We start from the raw sequence: 18,733 nt of genomic DNA on the forward strand, positions 1-18,733 counted from the left end.
TTAATAACACTCTTGGGAATATTTCTAAATTTGTTTGTTAAACATTCAATTTAATGAAAACTTAAACGACACTTTTGAGATTTGAAGGACATCCAAAACTGAAACTAACACCCACAAGAATAAAGTCAAGAGATTTATAGAGAAGATGGAAATGAAATCTCCCTTCCTGTCCTGAAAAATATAAAAGGGCAAAGGGCATATTAAGCCCTGACCTTCGCAGGTATTTTATCCTGTCTGATGGGCTATTTTCACTGTTTGCTGATGTGTGATCGCAGATATTTGCGTTTTGTTTTGCGCAAAGCAAGGTTACAGAATCGTGTGTGTGTATGTGGGACATATGTGTGATAAAAAGCAGCCCAGCAGCAATCACTCAATCTCCATCCAGTTGCGTGGGTTCCCTGAATCCCTTTGACAGACGGTGCTCCAGCTCTCCACACACACACACAGTCCGTGTGTCCTGGGTTCTCAGCATTTCAGCCCAGCTCGGTATACTCTGGAGTCAGGCTTGTGTGCGTGTGTCTGTGTTTCCAGTCGACATTGGATCATTCGCCCCGGACATCGCGCTGAGGGAAGAGGGTGGGTAAGACCTCAAGCAGATCCTCCCCTTCCAGCGCCGTCAGCAGCCTCTCCACACAGCAGAGAGGGAACTGGGGGAGAGGCAGAACCTTCCCCCCCCCCACTGGTCCCCTCCCCCTCTATTTATACCTCTCTCTCTCTCTCACACACACACACACACAAGGAGAGACAGCTACAATCGAGCGGGACAGAAGAGAGGGAGAAGGGGACCGTCACTTCCTCCTTTCTGCTCCCAGGTGAGACCTAAGCGAAGCCGGGGTTTGGGGGCCTAGTGTTTGCGCGCTGCGATCTCGAACTTGGAAGTTGTGGAGCGGTGGATTTCCGTCTCGGGCTGAGTTGACAGAAAATGGCGCCCCTGGCTCCTGACAGGGGCAAGAGTAGGGGGGAGAGAGACAGAGACAGAGAGACAGAAGTCGGGAGCTGCTTCTGTGTCCGGGAGTGTGTGCGCGCAGCGGGCATTTCTGCAAATAATATAAATGCGCCACTGTGTGTGTGTGGATTTATATTTACGAGTCGCAGAAAGTTGATTTTTTTTTAAAAAAGGAGAGGCATGCACAAAAGGACGCTTTGATTTTTTTTTGCAAAACATTTTGCACGCATACACACACAAAACCATTTTAGGCAAAGAGCTAAAGATGGTTTTTCTTTCCCCTCTTTTTTTTTGTAACACAAAGGAATCAACTGGACGTGGCACTGCGTCCTGCATTTTGCTCGCAAGCCCCCGGGCTCTGACAGGCGCGTAAAGGCGGAAGAGGGTTACCCCGGGTGCCCGTGCGCCAAGCTGCCGCTCGCTCTTTCTCTCTCTCTGTGTATGTCTTTGGAGAACCGTGCGGGGGCCCCCAGGAGGCGAGCGGCCGCCAAAGGCGCACGGGCAGCGGGCGAGCTCCAGCGGTACCACTTGGCACCGATATCCACCCCGACAGAACAACCCTGGCTCCCCCACCCCCTCCCCCTATCTCCACATCATTGGCAACACTCGCCTTTTTTTTGTGTTCAACATATTTCGCCCTCTTCAGATTGCTGGCAGTTTCAGGAGATATTTTTAAGCGCGAGCTTTTTTTTGAGGAAAAGATGCTGTTTCCTTAAACCCCCCCCGTTTTATTCCAACCCCCCCCCCCACCCCTTCTCTTTTTTTTGCGCCGCAGTCTCTCTCGCGAGCGTGGGGCACCATTTGGTGCGGGGCTGACAACGTCTACGTTTTGTCGCCTGCAACCGTGGCTTCGACCAAGTTAATCTGCCCTTTTTTATTAAGCGGTCCAAATTCGAGTTTGTTTTTGGGGGGGGGTGTGTGTGAAACAGTTGACAAAGTAGCTCCACAGATGATTTCTCCTCCCCAACTCCCCCACCCCTCCCGTCTTTTTCTTTTGCATTTCCCCGTCCCTTTTTGGATAATAGGGCGATGCAGATCGTGAAGGGGGGAAATAAAAAGAGACCGTCGTGTGCGCCCGGGCGGTGGCAAGGCGATGAAGCTTTCCAGAATTTAAAATGAGGATCGGAGAGTTGGGGTTGCTTGAAGATAAGTTTTTTTTTGGAAAAAGAAGGGGGGGATGTATCAGGTGAAGCGTGTTTTTTTTTGTCTTGATTATTTGCACTAAAGTAGCCGAGACTGGAACTGCGCAACCGGAATGTTGCCTTGCGCACACTCGGAGCTGACATCTTGTATCCAGTGGGTTGGGGCTCTCGGAGTCTGGGTGTTGCCTCACGCTGGCCCCGGCTCGATACAATGTATCCGCCGCCGGCTGCAACTTTGTATCCACCGCGCCCTTCCAACACAAAACACCTCTTTCTCTCTCTCTCTCTGTTCGGAGTCTCGCTGTATCTTCCAAAGAGAGAGAAAGTGTGTGTGTGTGGAAAGGAAGGGTGAGGTAAATTGGGGTGGGGGTGGTTGCTGTGTGTCTGGGTTTGCCTTTGGAGAAGGGAAGCTTGTGAGGGGGGAAAAAAATGGTACAGAGTTCCCCTGGCGCTCTCTCTCTCCTCCCACGGCGTGAAGGAGACACCAGGAGAGGGAGGGACACCGTCCAAGTGGAACTTTGTGAGGGCAGCGACGAAGCCTTTTTTAAATAAAAATAGGCTGCCGCCTTGAGTTCAATGTTTGCCCACCCTCCACCCCTTCCCTAGAAGCGCGCTGAGAGGCGAGGGTACCCACTTCTTGTATCCTGTGGAAGACGGGGGGGGGGGGGGTCAAACGCGGTTTAAAGCGATGGGTTTTTTAGCGCTAATGTTCCAGTGGATTGTAATGGGGTGGGCAGCTTGTCTGTTGAGAGTTGTGCCCACACCTTGTTTCTCCCCGATCTGAGCTAATACTCAGGTCACGCCGAATGGAAATTGCGCCACTACTCCGCCGCCTGTGACAGAGGTTGTCCGCTTCTGCCACCCCCTCAGCACTGAGGCCGCACCAGCCTCCCGCTTCCTTCCCCAAACAGCTCCCCCCCCCACCCTTGTACTTTCGGGCGGACGGCGGAGCAACCATTCCTGCCAATTCTCTTAATGAAGAAGTTTTTACAGTGGCCTGCTATAAGCTGCGTTTCCCCGTCATGGCCAATCTCATGGGCGGGGATGAAATACTTTGGGGTTCCCTGTGGCCTCCGGTAGAGAGAAAACGTTTTAATTTGTTTATATTAGCTTCGTGGCTTTCCCACCCTCTTTTTAGGTCGCTTTTCGGGCGACGAAGGAAGGACGGTCTTTGCGTTATTGAATGTTGAGATTTGCGTCATTCTTAACTGAGAACTGTACTGTCAAGCGCCTTGTGGGTTCAGTTTTCATGAGTCGTGTCAAACTCATTAGAAAATCCATATCGGATTTTAAGGAATGGCATTTCAAAGCTCAACTCCAGCGTGTTTTTTTTTGCTTTCTAGGCTTTTTTTTTGTTGTGGGGGAAGGGGAAGAGTCATTTCAAAGTTGATACCTGCAGAGGGTACACTCGTTGTTCCCTGACAACGAGCATAAGCGTTACTTGAGGATAGGATATTTTCTGTATGGCATAGTTTTAAGTCCCTTTTTTATGCATTACTGTTGCCAGTTTCTCTTGTGAATTTAACTGCAAGTATCAGTGGATGCACTCATCCCTAGGCCTCTGCCTCTATGATTGAAGGAGATTGAAACATTGTTTTGTGTTTGCTGTAGAGTGTGAATACGAATGTTGTGATGACTTACTAGACCAGAAGCAAAAATGACGGTTCAAAGTACAGTACAGCCCTCCTTTAGACTGTTTCCCCCACCAGTTTCGTTTTAAATAACAAACTATTTGCTGTTCATTATTCTGCCTTACAGATTTATTGACATTTTTAAAACAATTTTTTTCTGTGTTCCAAGAGAATCTTGTGGAAGAGCAAATTGATCGCAGTAATTAGCGCCAGCAACTATCCTGTCAGGTAACTGAGAGAAATGCAGGAAGAAACTTTTTTGTCTGGGAAGTAAAGCCTGGTTGAGTGGGAGGGGAGGAATGAAATGCAGAGTTCCAAGTTTTTAATGCACTGTGTTCTTTGATAGAAGGTTGGGAAGAGGCTCCTTCGGATATCAAATATTTTTATAAACAAAATTGTCAACTGTTTGACATTTTAGCGAACCCCGTCTGGTGTCTGAGTAAGTACTGTGATTCAGCACTGCACTGTGCCAGACTGCCAGATCCTCAGTGTAATCTCTTCTCCCTGATGAATTAGGCAGTCCCACTTCATGATACCCCTGAGGTTACTGCAAATGAACACGGTGCTCTTGGCTAACTAAGTGAAAACATTTAATTCAGTTGCACCTTTTCGCTTTTACTCTTGATGGCAAGTTGCTTTGTTGGGGCACCAGGTGTGAAAGGATCGAACTTTGCTGTAATGAAATAGCCCATGCCCCCAATCAACCACTGTGGCTTGGTGTCTGGACTTGCAGCTGGAAAATGGTTGTTTATGCAAGATGTCAAGCATTGAGGCTCCCCCTTCATCAGAGAAAAGTATGTGGTCATAACGTCTGCTACTGACATCATGCAAACAAAATGATCCCTCTTTGAAATCACTAAAGTTGTGGTCAAATCATCAAAATTGGCCTGTGAACTTTCAAAGGATGTTGCAGTTCAGTAAATAATTTTTAGGATGGCTTACAGATCATGTCTGTAGTATTCAATGGCAGTTATGACACAATCCCCAGTATTCATTGTTTGGATGGTGTACAGCTATTTAGATTTAATCAGTGCCATATCACTGAGTGATTCAGAGAGCAGCAAAACATTCAAGAGAAGCAATGAACAATAAAAAGGAATAGAAATGTGCTTGGAGGAGGAAGAAAGTAAGGTGATGTTTTCTAAAGTGCTCTACCTTTAACTTTCATGCAGGTTGAAAAAACTGAAGGTTCAAATGCTTAAAGCAAAGTATGTAGAATGAGCAGCCATTCAGACTCTAAGTGGAGTTTGAAAAAGGTTGCAATAGAGAGGGGTAGCTGGACTGAGGGGAATTATTGAAGATTTTGAGTCTGAACTCATGATGCAATATGGACTGGATTGAAGAGGGCTTGCTGTTAGGTAGAAAGCAAGTAAAAGTTTGCATAGAGCATAGTGTATTGTGAAGACGTGAGAAACATTTGAGGTGGGAGCGAAGTATGATGAATAAGGTTTTGGTTGGTGGAGGTGTAATAGGTACAGAAGCAGGCTACGTTCTCAAGATGGAAATGGACAATCTTTGGTAATGGACTGAATGTGGGTTTCGAAGTTCTGAACACTGTCAGCAGTTAGAAAATTGAGCCATGGAGGGAACAGCTGGAGGCCAAATTCGAGTTTCTGGCAAAATCTAATCAGAATTTTTTTTTTCTAGCTGATGTTTATTTGGAGCAAGTTCTGGCTTATCAATGACTTCAAAAGACCATCCTGGTATTGTAAGACCATAAGATGCAGGAGCAGAAGTCCAGAGCATTCCATCCACTAAGTCTGTTCCATCATTCAATGAATTATGGCTGGTCAGATAACCCTCGACTCCACTTTCCTTGATTCCCTTATTGATTAAGTATATTCAAGACTGAGGTACATTTTAATGACGCAGCCTTGACAGCCCTCTGCAGTAAAGAATTTCACAGATTTGGTGAGAGAAATACCTCTTCATCTCTCAAGTTTTAGCAGTTGTTGGAAATTTGAGAGAATTGCTAGAATGGCAAAATATTGAAGTGATCACCATGTTTGCCAGTGACATTACATGTGAACTGTATGGATAAGGATTAGGAGAGGGTTAAAGAATGGAACCTTGGAGAAATGCATTGTTCTGAGAGTCACTGGACTGGAAACGTTATTTCTGATTTCTCTTCAGAGGCTACTAGATCTGCTGAGCTTTTCCAGCAATTTCTGTTTTTGTTTGATTTATACGGCATCCGCAGTTCATTCAGTTTTCATTTCTGGATTGTTCATGTTTGCACACAGAGGCAGATAGAATGATGGGCATGAAAGCTTGGACTAAAGAAGAGAAGAGATGATGGGGTGTGCCAAGATTTCAGTCACATAGGTTTTAGTTTAGTTAGGGTAACTTTAGTACAGTTAAGATGGGTAAAAAGGAAACTGAAGTTTAACAGGGGTGTCAAGAGGCTGAGAAGGCAGGGTCTGTCATAGTGAAAATAATTTGGATGGAGACACTGGACCTCTGTTTTGAGTAGTTCAGAAATGATGCTTGTAGAAAGGTTGTTAAAAAGATGTTTTTCTTAATTGTTTTGATGGAGTTTTGCATGTTTATACAGTTGCAGTATTGCTTATGCAAAATATTATCATAATTAGTAAAATACTAATCTGTTGAAAAATGTCAAAGCTTCGTGAATTGTTGTAAATATAAAACCCATTTCCCAATAAATAAATTATTTTGGTACTTTTGGGATTTATTTATAGAATTACTAGTGATTGACTTGTCTTGCTGTCCATCATAAAGATGACCTGAACCTTGGCTCAGCAGTAGTGCTCTCATTTCTGAACCAGAACATTATGTTTGGATCAAATCTCACTCAAGGCTTGTATATAATACAGACTGATGCTTAAGAACAGACTTGAAGTGCTATGCTGTTGGAGGCATTGCCATTAAGATGGGACATTAAACTGATGTCCTGCCCACCTGTTTGAATAGATGTAAAAGATCTATTTACCCTGTAGCATAATAGGTCAGTAAAGTTGATGCCTGTGGAATAAAAGAGACAGTGGCAGCAATGATACAAAGTTGGTTGAGTGACAGAAAATAAGGTATGAGTGAATGGTTCTTTTGTGAAGTCAAGCATGGTACATGCAGTGTTCTGTATGGGTTGGTACTTGCACCACTACTCTGTAAGGTACACTCAAGTTTAGATCATTAATATATAATAGACAATTTCAACATTTGCACACATAGAATTTGGGATTATTGTGATAAACTTCAAAAGGACATTGACAGGATGGTGGAATGGGAAGACAAATAGTTTGAAATGAAATGAAGTGTTTTTTTTGTTGGAACAATGAATGAGTAGAAGGCAATAAGAAATAAAAGTCATAATTCGAGGCTTGTAGGTGCACAATTACCCAGTATAAAAATGGTTGAAGTTGGCAAAGAAGAAAGGAAGTGCTGTGAAATGAAAACACAATCTTTGTGAATAAAGGCATAAAATGCAAAGATAAGGAGGTTACGGTGGATCATAGAGAAAACACTGGTTTGATCTCTAATGGAGTTATCATCAAACACATGTATTCAAACCAGTTGAGAGAGGGGCCAAGATGTCTAATGTCAACCATATCTGAGCTTTTAATTAAAATGGGAATAATATAAATCTTTCCATCTTGGAAGCAGTCGGTTGAAAGCTTGACATATAATGTTACAAAGCGTATGAGAAATGGTAGATCTGTAGGATTATTGCAGAATAAATTTTGTTTTGAGTAGGACCAGGAAGCCACAGTCAAAAATATTTGATGCAATTCTTCATGCAACAGATGGAATGAGTTACTATGAAGAATAATGGAGACAAAAAACCCAAATTATTTAAAATTATTTGAATACAGCAATAGAATTTGATGGATTCGTGAGTTAAAATAGGTTGATGATAATGCACAGCCATATTAATCTTGTGAAAGTTTGAACTTCCAGTCTACCCATTGGGTGTGTATAGATAATTCCTTTCAATGCGAAGATCCTTTTTTACATATCTTCGTGAAGAATCACCTAATTCTTCTTCTGGTTTGTTCTGAAACATAATGCATTGACCCCACAGTGATGATTCTTTATCTTCTGGGCTTATTCCTATTGTAGTCACTTGAAGAAATAATTGTGCAGCTAGATATTGTACTTTGAGTTAGTAATGTGATTTTGCCACTGAGTTGCAAGTTCTTGATGTTGAATGTAATCTCAATGAAAAGGTACCAGTTCTATTTCATCATATAAAGGAGCATTAGTGCTTGAGAACCAAGAGACTAGATTTTCTACTGTCATACCCACAACAACAGCAATCATAAACAAAACAGACTACTAGATTTTTCTACTGGGAAGATAGTTGTTTTGCAGTGTAGATAAATTTGCTTATTAAGATTACATTGAAGTATTGACACAACTGCCTATGTAGTTTAAACTTCTGATGGGCAATTTAACTAGTGTCTGAAACCCTTTGAAAACGCCCCCAACTCTTGCATCAGTTGGAAGCTTTGGCTGTATCCAACAATTTGCCAAAATAAGTTGTAAAATTTTAAGACTTGCCGTAATTCCATGCTATCTATAAAGCAAATACTGTCTTGTGCTCTTTTTCCTAATCAATTTCCATCCCTACCTCCCTTTCCAGTGGCTGATCCAGCGCCTCCCCCCCCCCCCCCCCCCCCCCCTCAAAAAAGTCCCATCTGACTGAATCCGTCCCGAATGCTCCCCTCCACGCATCTCCTTCATATACTTGTCAGACGCTCCATCTAGCAATCACTTCCAATACAGGCCATTCTATTATAATGTGAGTTTCGTCAATGTGAATTTACTGTAATATGATTGCCAATTTGGGAACACTGTTTCTAAAGCATGAACTTTTAAAATGTGCTTTGGCTGTAATGCAATTAAATCACCAATACTTTAAGCACTGTTTCTAAAGTGTGATTTTGTTTTTTCTCTTTAATGCGGGATTCCACGATAATGCAATCATCGCATTATAGAAGAACTGACTGCACTTAGTACCTGTCAAAGTGGCTTCAGAACCTTTAAATTATGAATTGTGGTACCTATACGGCAAAAGTGAGTCTAAATTGTGCATTGATTATGTCTGCTGTTGTCCCCAAAGATTCTTGTACAGGACTTCCTTCAGCTAGAAAGGCTTCTGGTACAGAATTTCACCTGAAAAGCCTCTTTAGATGTAGGTGGGCAGATTTTTGTTCAAGTGTGTCAGAATTTCCAACACAACTGAAGATTACAGCTGTACTGTCTGATAACTGGTAGCTGAGTGACACTGGATTAGACCTGAGGAGATCTTCTTTGGCATGTCTTCTTTTGCTATGCTTACAAGAAGTGTGGTAAGGATTCTATTTTAAGATTTAATGTCTTGTAAAAGAAAAGTAGAAACAAAATATCTACATTCTCCCAACCTTGTGTAAGTTTTTATGTCCGTATTTTTAATTGACCTTTTTAAGGGATGTTATAACATGCCTCTGGAACAGGTTGAACTTAAAAATTCAGGCCCTCTTTTGTCCAGAAGTAGGGATGCTACTACCATGTAACAAGAGCCCCAAAGTCTTTAGATATTCTACAAGTTTATAAGTATTTCATTGACAGCTTATTAGTACCTCTTACTGTTAGTTAGTAGAGCGATACTCTTTCAATGTTAAGGATATAATGCTGTGTGATTGGATAGGTACATGGATGGGTGCTTAAGCTAGGACAAATGTTCAGCACAACATCGTGGGCCGAAGGGCTTGTTCTGTGCTGTATTGTTCTATGTTCTATCCATAGTAGCTGCTGTATACAGGGGAACCTCCATTTATCCGAATGTGATGGGCAGGCACTATTTCATTTGAATAATAGATTTATTCGGTTAATTGATTAAATGCCTTTCCTCTGGGGCTCGGAGTTTTTAAAGTCTGCTCCCCGTTCAGGAGACTAGCAGCACACAGTGCGACCTCCCAACCCCCCGTCCCCGTCCAACATCAACCCACCCCCAGCACTGCCCCCCGCCTCTGTCCAACACTGCTCTCCACTCTCAACACTGCCACTGCCTTGTGCATCATTTCCCGCCCCCAAATGCGTCCAACACCGCCTCCCATCCCCAACACTCCCCTGCCCAACACCGCCCCCAACCATGTACACACCCACCCCACTCTCTGGGGCAGCTGGACTGAACATCAACAACAAGACTGCTGCAGTTGCCTTTTGTGCGCACACGTGGCTGCACCCACAGCTGCATTACTGCAACATTTTGACAGGTTCCACCTTTGCTCTGTACAGGACAATGTTGGAGAGATTATTTGGGGAAAGGGGGCAGTTTTAGGGTACACCCCTCTGTCAAACTCCAGGGAAAGTGTGGGGGGAGAGAGAGGGCAGGCAGTCAGTCATTTGGAGACTGTGCCTGTTTAATCACTGTAAACAAAAGACTCGATCACTGTTGGAAACACGTCTTAGATGTAATGTTTCCATCAGGACCACAAGCTCTCATTCGGATAATCTGATTTTTGGAGAATTGGTATTCCTCTGTATGTTGAGATTATATTTCACCCATGCTTTCATTTATTTACTCACTGCACTGCCCCGGACAAACACACCTTCATCAAGAGATATGTATACTAAAGTTGGATTGTGCAGTTTGAGTGCATGGTTATTTTTATTCAACCTGTTTGGTCATATTTGGCACACCTCTGGGGTGGAAGGTTCATGTTTAAGTCTCTTCTACAAGGTGGGACAATACTAGTGTGCTAGAAGTAGCCTTACCCTCAGCATATATACAGGGAAACCTCGATTGTCAGAACATGATGGGTGGGCACTATTTCGTTCGGATAACTGATTATTTGGTTAATTGATTTAAATGCCTTTCCTTTGGGGCTCTGAGTTTTTAAAGTCTGCTCCTTGTTCAGGAGACTGCAGCAGCACATGGCGAGCGAGATGCTGCCCCCAACCAAGTCAATACCCCCTGCCCCCAACCCTGTCTGACCTCCCCACCTGCCCCCAATCAAGTCAAACACCCCCCCCCCCCCAACCCCATCTAACACTCTCTTCCCCTGCCCCTAACCCTGTCCAACACCACCCCCTGCCCCCAACTCCACCCCCCCCCCCTCACCCCCCAACCCCATCAAACACTGTCTCTCCCCCCAACCCCCACCCCATACACACCTGTCCCAGCTCTGGGGCAGCCAGACTGGACACCAACAAGACTGCTGCAATTGCCTTTGTGGAATAAGTCTCCAAATAGAGCACATGCAGCCACAGCCACACACAACTTTTTACTGCAATGTTTTGACATGTTCCATCTTTGCCCTGTGCAGGACCGTGTTGGCAAGATTATTTGGGGAAGGAGGGTTTAAGGTACACTCCCTGTGGAACTCCAGGGAAGGTGTGGGGAGAGAGGGTGGGCAGTCAGTCATTTGGAGACTGTGCCTGTTTAATCACTGTAAACAAAAGATGCAATCACTGTTAGAAACATGTCTTTGATGTAATGTTTCCATCGGGACTGAGAGATCTTCTTCGGATAATCTGATTTTCAGATAATTGATAATTGGATAATCGAGGTTCCTCTGTATTGTGCTTAGCTTCCTAAGATTCATGTTACTATTCAATTAGCTGTGCAAATGGAATATTTTTTCCTAATCTATAACGAAGTTTTGTCCAGAAACTTTGCTTGAAATGATTGCTAACAGTAAAATGAAAGTGATTACATTTGTTTCTGTATGGTTTTGTACTCGTGTGACTGAGGTTGGAAAATTATTTTGATTTATAAAACAGATTTTTATATCCTGTAATGATCAGAACATATAGTAAATTGAGGGAGGGATTAAGTTTTTTTTTTAATGCTCAGATTCATTTTAACAAACCAAAATTTGAAGCAAAGTACTTATCTTGCTGATATTCTATTGCTGTTTAGGAAGCAACAATCATTGTTCAGTGTATATGGTGCAAATTAGTTTGGAAGTTCAGAACTGTTTGATAAAGAGAATGTCAAATTTTAGCCTTTGTTTTTGTTTCACCTTACTTTTAATATTTTGAAGAGATTAATGATTTCAGTTTATGTTTGGTAGTAGTAGTGGAAGGCAGTGGCATAGTAGTAATCATGATCAAGGGACCCAGGCTAATGTAGGGGGACATGGGATCAGATTCCACTATGGCAACTGGTGGACTTTAAATTCAGTTACTAAGTCAGGAATGAAACTTCCTAGTTTAATGTTGACCAGTGTTGATTGTCTAGTTCATTGATGTACTTTAATTTAGGGAAAGAAATCTGCTGCCTTTAAGTGGTTTGGCCTTTGTGACTCCAGACCCAGAGCCACTTGCTGGAAATGACCAAGGCAAACCTAGCCCTGTCTGCCTTGCAAAGTCCTCCGTGCCAATACTAGGAGTGTTGCCCTACAGACCAGTTAAGCAACAGCCTGAAACACACATACAGCTACACCTTTTACATTACAAGACACTACCATCACCAAAAGTGGTGATGACCCAGTGGTACATTAGGAGGATTCCTCAACTAACTGGATCACATGAAGTCTCATGGCATTTCTCAAACATGTGCGATTAAACCACCTGCTGATTAGTTGATGCAGTTGGTTGATGGTAATCAGGTATTCCTCCATGATGAACAGCAATTTGAAGAAGCAGAGGTACAGAAGCTTGGTCAGAGCTGTTAGCACTCCTAATGACTAGGTCCTAAAGCACATGACCCCTAGGTTGAGGCTGAGGTATGTGGTGAGGATAGCAACAAGAGGGAAGACAGACCTATTTGGCCCTTGTCCTCACCAATCTACCTGTCGTTGATGCATCTGACCATGACAATAAGTAGGAAGAGTGACTGCCACACAATCCCGTTGGAGATATAAATTTCCTCTTCACATTGGGGATACCCTTCATTGTGCTGTGCATGGCTACTTCCGTTTTACCTGAGAGAGGTTTTGAACAGATCAAGCAACTCAGCTGGGCATTCGAGATGCTGTGGACCAGGAGAAGAACTGAACCACAATCTCTAACAACATGACCCAGAATATCTCTTACTTTACCATTATTATTGAGCATGGCTCAGCGAAGAGTGTTTTGGTGGGGGGGGGGGGGGGGGGGGCACATGAACAACAGCACTAGATAGCTAAACGTGAGGGGTCAATCTGGTAAAACCACAACACCAGATTAATTGCAAGACAGACAGTGGAAGCGGAACATGATTAATAGGGCACATGGATCTCCCAACCTAAGGATCCCATCTAAGTACTGCAGTTTTTCCATATCAAGGGGAGGCAATGGTCTAGTGGTATTATTGCTGGACCATTAATTTAGAGACCCATATAATGTTCTGGGGACCTGGGGTTGAATCCCACCACAACAGATGGTGGAGTTTGAATTCAATAAGTATCTGGAATTAAGAATCTAGTGATGATCATGAAACTATTGTCGATTATCAGAAAAACCCAACTGCTTCGATCATGTCCTTTTTTAGGGAAGGATACTGCCATCCTTACCTGATCTGACCTACATGTGACTCCAGACCCACAGCAATGTGATTGACCCTGAACTGCTCTTGGGTCAATTAAGGATGGGCAATAAATGCTTGGCTAGGGAATGAATAAAGGCAAAAAAGAATCCAGTCATGAACATTAGATTGGTGGACAATTAAACAGCTATAGGACGAGACTCCACAAATATCTCCAGTGCCAGTAAGTGGTGTAGCCAATACATCTGGTACAATGCAGGCTAAAGTATTTGTAATCATTGTCAGCCAGCAGTGTTAAATGGATGGTCCAGTTCAGCCTCCTAAAGCCCCTGCCATGACATAGGTGCCAATCTTCAGCCAATTCAGTTCTTACTCCTGATATCAAGAAACTGCTGAAAAAATTGGATACTGCAAGGACTATTTTGCCCTGATGACATTTCAGCAGTCGTGTCCTCTAAATATCAGCTGTACCCCAAACCAAGTTATTCTAGTTCCGGTACAACACTGGCATCGACAAAGTAATGTGGAAAATTGCCCGGGTATGTGTTACCCACAAAGAGCTGGGTAGTTATTGGCCTGATTGTTATTGAGTCAGAATAGATAAATACAAAGTGAGATATCAAATGGCAATTACTCAACAACAATATGCTTACTGATATCAGTCGGTTTATGTTCTGCCAGGGCCATGCAGCCTACATTTGCAGCCTTAGTCCAAACGTATACAAAAGAGCTGAACTCCAGAGGTGAGTTGACCATCATGGCCCCATTCTCCATATCTATTGCAAGAGGAAAAGATAAGCAAACTATAGCTAATTTGGACAGAATTTAGAGGTGAAGGGAAGGAAGCAAGAGAATGGAAAGATAAGCAGATAAAACAGTAAGACAAAGTAACCAAAGTCTGTTATAATAGTGGACCCAGAATGGAATCTTTTTTTTTGTTTAGGTCATATGTTTTAACTTTTGCATCAGTTAATGTGGTTAGTGACTGAAACATATTCACATGAGGTTGGCGGTGTTATAACAATAGAATATATGCTTAATTACACAAAGGAAGAAGAAAAACAAACTGCCATAATAGTTTGACAGATCTTAACATCGGTCGAAACTTTTTTGTTTTCATGATTTTTTCCAACATCATCAAATTCCAGTGAAATTAAATTCCTATTTTAATTTTATAAATCTTTTGCTTGAGTGACATTCCACAGCATTTTTTTCTTTGAACTGTGGAGATCATTTTATGATTCCTTTCTGGGTTCACTGGCATGAATCTTTCACAATTTGGGTGGACTCAACTTTCTCAGCTCTAAAGGTTTGTAGATTTGTATCCAATTCTCTTGACTTGGAAGTTGCACACTAAAGCACTTTAATTAGTGTGATTGGTTGGCTTGAAATTAAATTTAAAAACTTGGTTCTCAGAAGAAAATTTGTTTTCTGAACTGAATTTCAAGTTCTCTTGACTTTGTACTTTTGGAAGCTTCTGTTCTCAAGTCAAAAACTATAAACCAAACAGTATAAACTTTATCTGATAACACTTGCAAGGTTTTTCCCAAACACTCAACCATAGTCTCTCTCTTTCTTGAAACTGATAGAGTTAAATCACTGTTCCAAATTGACTTTCTGACTTTTTATTTAAGAAAAGGAAACACTTCACAGGACAAATGAAAATTCATCTGCCTCTATCTTTACAGGGTTGTCGATGAGTTACAGGCATGTTGGAACAGTCAGTACTTTTAAATGACAATTTACAGAACAAGATGTCTTTTTTTAAAAAGGAGCAGTTCTTCAGGGCTAGCAATATTGAGATCATCGTATCCCTACAGTGTAGAAGTCGGCCAATCGGTCCATATTGACCCTCAGAGCAGCATCCCACCCAGACCATCCCTAGCCCTGTAACTTTGCATTTCCCATGGCTGATCCACCTAGCCTGCACACCCTGGACACTAGGCAACCTAGCATGGCCAATCCACCTAACCTGCACATGTTTGGACTGAGAGAGGAAACCAGCATGCCCAGAAGAAACCCCCGCAGATACTGGAGAAAGTGCAAGCTCCACAGACAGTCACCTAAGGGTGGAATTGAACCAAGGTCTTTGGTACTGGGAGGCAGCAGTGTGAACCACTGAGCTGCCATGTTGCTTTGAGATCTCCATATATAACTAAACCTTTGTAGTCAAGAGTGAATTTGTTGTCTAATTTCTACTTAAATCGAGTGAGCTTTGTTAACCTTATGATATTTTTTCCATAATTCCAGAGTCCTACTATGTTTGCTTCAGTGCATTGCTTGCAAATGCTGTGGTTACTGTTCAGGTATATGTAGCAGCCATGTTGCAAGCAAGATCAATAAACAGCAATAAGGCAAACAATGTTGAGAAGGTGCTTTTCCTTTTTAAAGCATGTATTAAGGTTTTTAACTGCATATTGTAGTTTTAATTTTAACATCTTCTCCAATATGGTTGTTCTCCCACATGCACTGAAATGTACCAAAAGTCATTAAACAGGGATTGAATTTACTTTTGTTAATGTATGAAGTTTGTGCACTAATAACTGAGCTAATTTGGATCTGTTGAATTCTACTAACACAATGAAATTGAAATTTGTACGCTGAGCTAAATAGAACACAAAACATGAACCCTTCCTTTTACTGCTAGAGATGCTGGCTGCCATTTCAAGCATTTTCTAACATTTTGATATCTCTGGATTATTTGCTTTTGGTCGAGGTGAAGCAAAAATGAGAGTACAGCAGAAGAGGCTGGGATTCAGATGTACATTTGTACATAAGGCATACAAGGCAGTGGGCCAAGTGCTAGAAAATGGGATTAGAAACATTTAAGTGCTTGTTTTTGACTGGCACAGACTCAACGGGCGAAAGGGCCTTTAAACCACTGAGTCAACATGGAAGCTTTATGAAGATAGTATCAAATATTAAAAACAGTTCAAAATAAACTGGGACAGTTGTATCAAAAAGGACTGCTCAAATCAACAGGATGCTGGTGATACAGTCAGCTGCTTCATTTGTGTGGGCTCTCAATATTGATTTCATTGCACAACGGATAAATTAAATATCAGTGAGTGAGGTTCCACTCCAAGAACATTGTCAAGTACGTGCGTTAGATATTTCCTTGGGTCTAGGAGAACTATTCTTCTGTGGTGAAAAATAGTACATAGTCATTTATATTCATTCCATCACTTATTCTAAGTCAGAGGTTGGGGTAAAGCTTTGTTTGCTTCTAAATGCTGTAAAATATTATTGGCCTGCTTGTTGCAAAGTTTAAAATCACTGATTTCATATAGTTATATATAAATATGTTGGTGACAGCCTAGTTACTTTGTGTGGTGTTTGGAGTTGTGAATGTTATTCTGCATTGAAGGAAGTCAACAGCAGATGAGGATGAAGTGATGATAAAAATTCAGTGGGAAATGCATTTTATTTGCTTAATATCTAGAATAAGTAAAAGATATCATGAATCGTTAGATTAATTGTTTACAATTGTATAATTACATATAATGTCATGTACATTCCTGGTTCCAAATGTGCAATTAATGTTCGATTTATAGTAGTCTAATTTTGTGCCACAGGGGAGAGTAGAATGGAGGCAGAGATTGAAATGGAATGATGTGCTTGTGTAATACATTTTTGTTCTTAATATTTTAAATCCAGAAAGGTAAATGAAGATTTATTTTCTTTTATGCAATCATATTGAGCACTGAAGTTGACTGACAACTGAGAAAATCTACAACATCAAACTGAAGTGATGAATTGGGTTGTGGTTATCTATCATCTGTAACTACTTTACAGGTGTATTTTAAGTCCCAGTGCCTTTTGAGGCCCTTGTGATGTAGTGGTAGTGTCCTTACCTCTGAACCAAGAGGCCTGGGTTCAAGTCCCACCTTCATCAGAGGTCATAGAGATGTACAGCATGGAAACAGACCCTTCGGTCCAACTCATCCATGCTGACCAGATATTCCAAACTAATCTAGTCCCACCTACCAGCACCCAGCCCATATCCCTCCAAACCCTTCCTATTCATATACCCATCCAGATGCCTTTTAAATGTTGCAATTGTACCAGCCTCCACCACTTCTCTGGCAGCTCATTCCAAAAACGTACCACCCTCTGTGAAAAAGTTGCCCCTTAGGTCTCTTTTATATCTTTCCCCTCTCACCCTAACCCTATGCCCTCTAGTTCTGGACTCCCCGACCCAGGGAAAAGACTTTGTCTATTTATCCTATCCATGCCCCTCACGATTTTATAAACCTTTTATAACTTCACCCCTCAGCCTCCGACGCTCCAAGGAAAACAGCCCCAGCCTGTTCAGCCTCTCCCTATAGCTCAAATCCTCCAACCCTGGCAACATCCTTGTAAATCTTTTCAGAATCCTTTCAAGTTTCACAACATCCTTCCGCTAGGAAGGAGACCAGAATTGCACACAATATTCCAACAGTGGCCTAACCAATGTCCTATACAGCTGCAACATGACCTCCCAACTCCTGTACTCAATACTCTGACCAATAAAGGAAAGAGCCCCAAACGCTTTTTTTCACTACCTGCCTGCGACTCTACTTTCAAGCAGCTATGAACCTGTACTCCAAGGTCTTTGTTCAGCAACACTCCCTAGGACCTTAGCAAGACGTATATACTTAATGGTAAGATTTGCTTTCCCAAAATGCAGCACCTCGTATTTATCTGAATTAAACTCCATCTGCCACTCCTCAGCCCATTGGCCCATCTGATCAAGATCCTGTTGTAATCTGAGGTAACTTTTGTCACTATCTATTCCACCTTCAATTTTAGTGTCATCTGAAAACTGAATTATTAAAACTCTTAAGCTCACAGCCAAATCATTTGTATAAATGACGAAAAGCAGTGGACCCAGCGCCGATCCTCGTGGGACTCCACTGGTCGCAGGCCTTCCATATGAAAAACAACCATCCACCACCACACTCTGTCTTCCACCTTTTGAGCCAGTTCTGTATCCAAATGGCTAGTTCTCCCAGTATTCCATGAGATTTAATCTTGCTAATCAGTCTCCCATGGGCAACCTTGTCGAATGCCTTACTGAAGTCTATATAGAACACATCTACTGCTCTGCCCTCATCAGTCCTCTTTGTTACTTAGAGTCATAGAGATGTACGGCATGGAAACATACCCTTCGGTCCAACCCGTCCATGCTGACCAGATGTCCCAACCCAATCTAGTCCCACCTGCCGACACCTGGCCCATATCGCTCCAAACCCTTCCTATTCATATACCCATCCAGATGCCTCTTAAATATTGCAATTGTACCAGCCTCCACCACATCCTCTGGCAGCCCATTCCATACACGGACCACCCTCTGTGTGAAAAAGTTGCCCTGTAGATCTCTTGTATATCTTGCCCCTCTCAATCTAAGCCTATGCCCTCTGGACACCCCCACTCCAGGAAAAAAAATCTTTGTCTATTTACCCTATCCATACCCCTCATAATTTTATAAATCTCTATAAGGTCACCCCTCAGCCTCCGACGCTCCAAGGAAAACAGCTCCAGCCTGTTTAGCCTTTCCCTGTAGCTCACATCCTCCAAACCCTGGCAACATCCTTGTAAATCTTTTCTGAACCCTTTCAAG

General features: G+C 42.4%; 1 protein-coding gene across 6 annotated transcripts in view; it reads left to right on the forward strand.

Moving 5' to 3' along the window:
* Positions 1-679: 679 nt before the first annotated feature.
* Positions 680-18,733, forward strand: part of LOC140458259 (zinc finger protein 800-like) — a 117,089-nt gene continuing 99,035 nt past the window's right edge. For 2 of the 6 annotated variants that reach the window (XM_072552653.1, XM_072552647.1), the window contains exon 1: positions 680-812. The gene's annotated coding sequence lies outside the window, so the exon portion shown is untranslated. Of the gene's footprint in view, positions 813-8,674; positions 8,754-13,812; positions 13,875-18,733 lie in introns of those variants that run through there. The other 4 variants (XM_072552651.1, XM_072552649.1, XM_072552652.1 and 1 more) reach the window with 4 other exon arrangements.

The sequence above is a fragment of the Chiloscyllium punctatum genome, chromosome 32 (genome assembly GCF_047496795.1).
Source record: "Chiloscyllium punctatum isolate Juve2018m chromosome 32, sChiPun1.3, whole genome shotgun sequence".
NCBI lineage: Eukaryota > Metazoa > Chordata > Chondrichthyes > Orectolobiformes > Hemiscylliidae > Chiloscyllium > Chiloscyllium punctatum.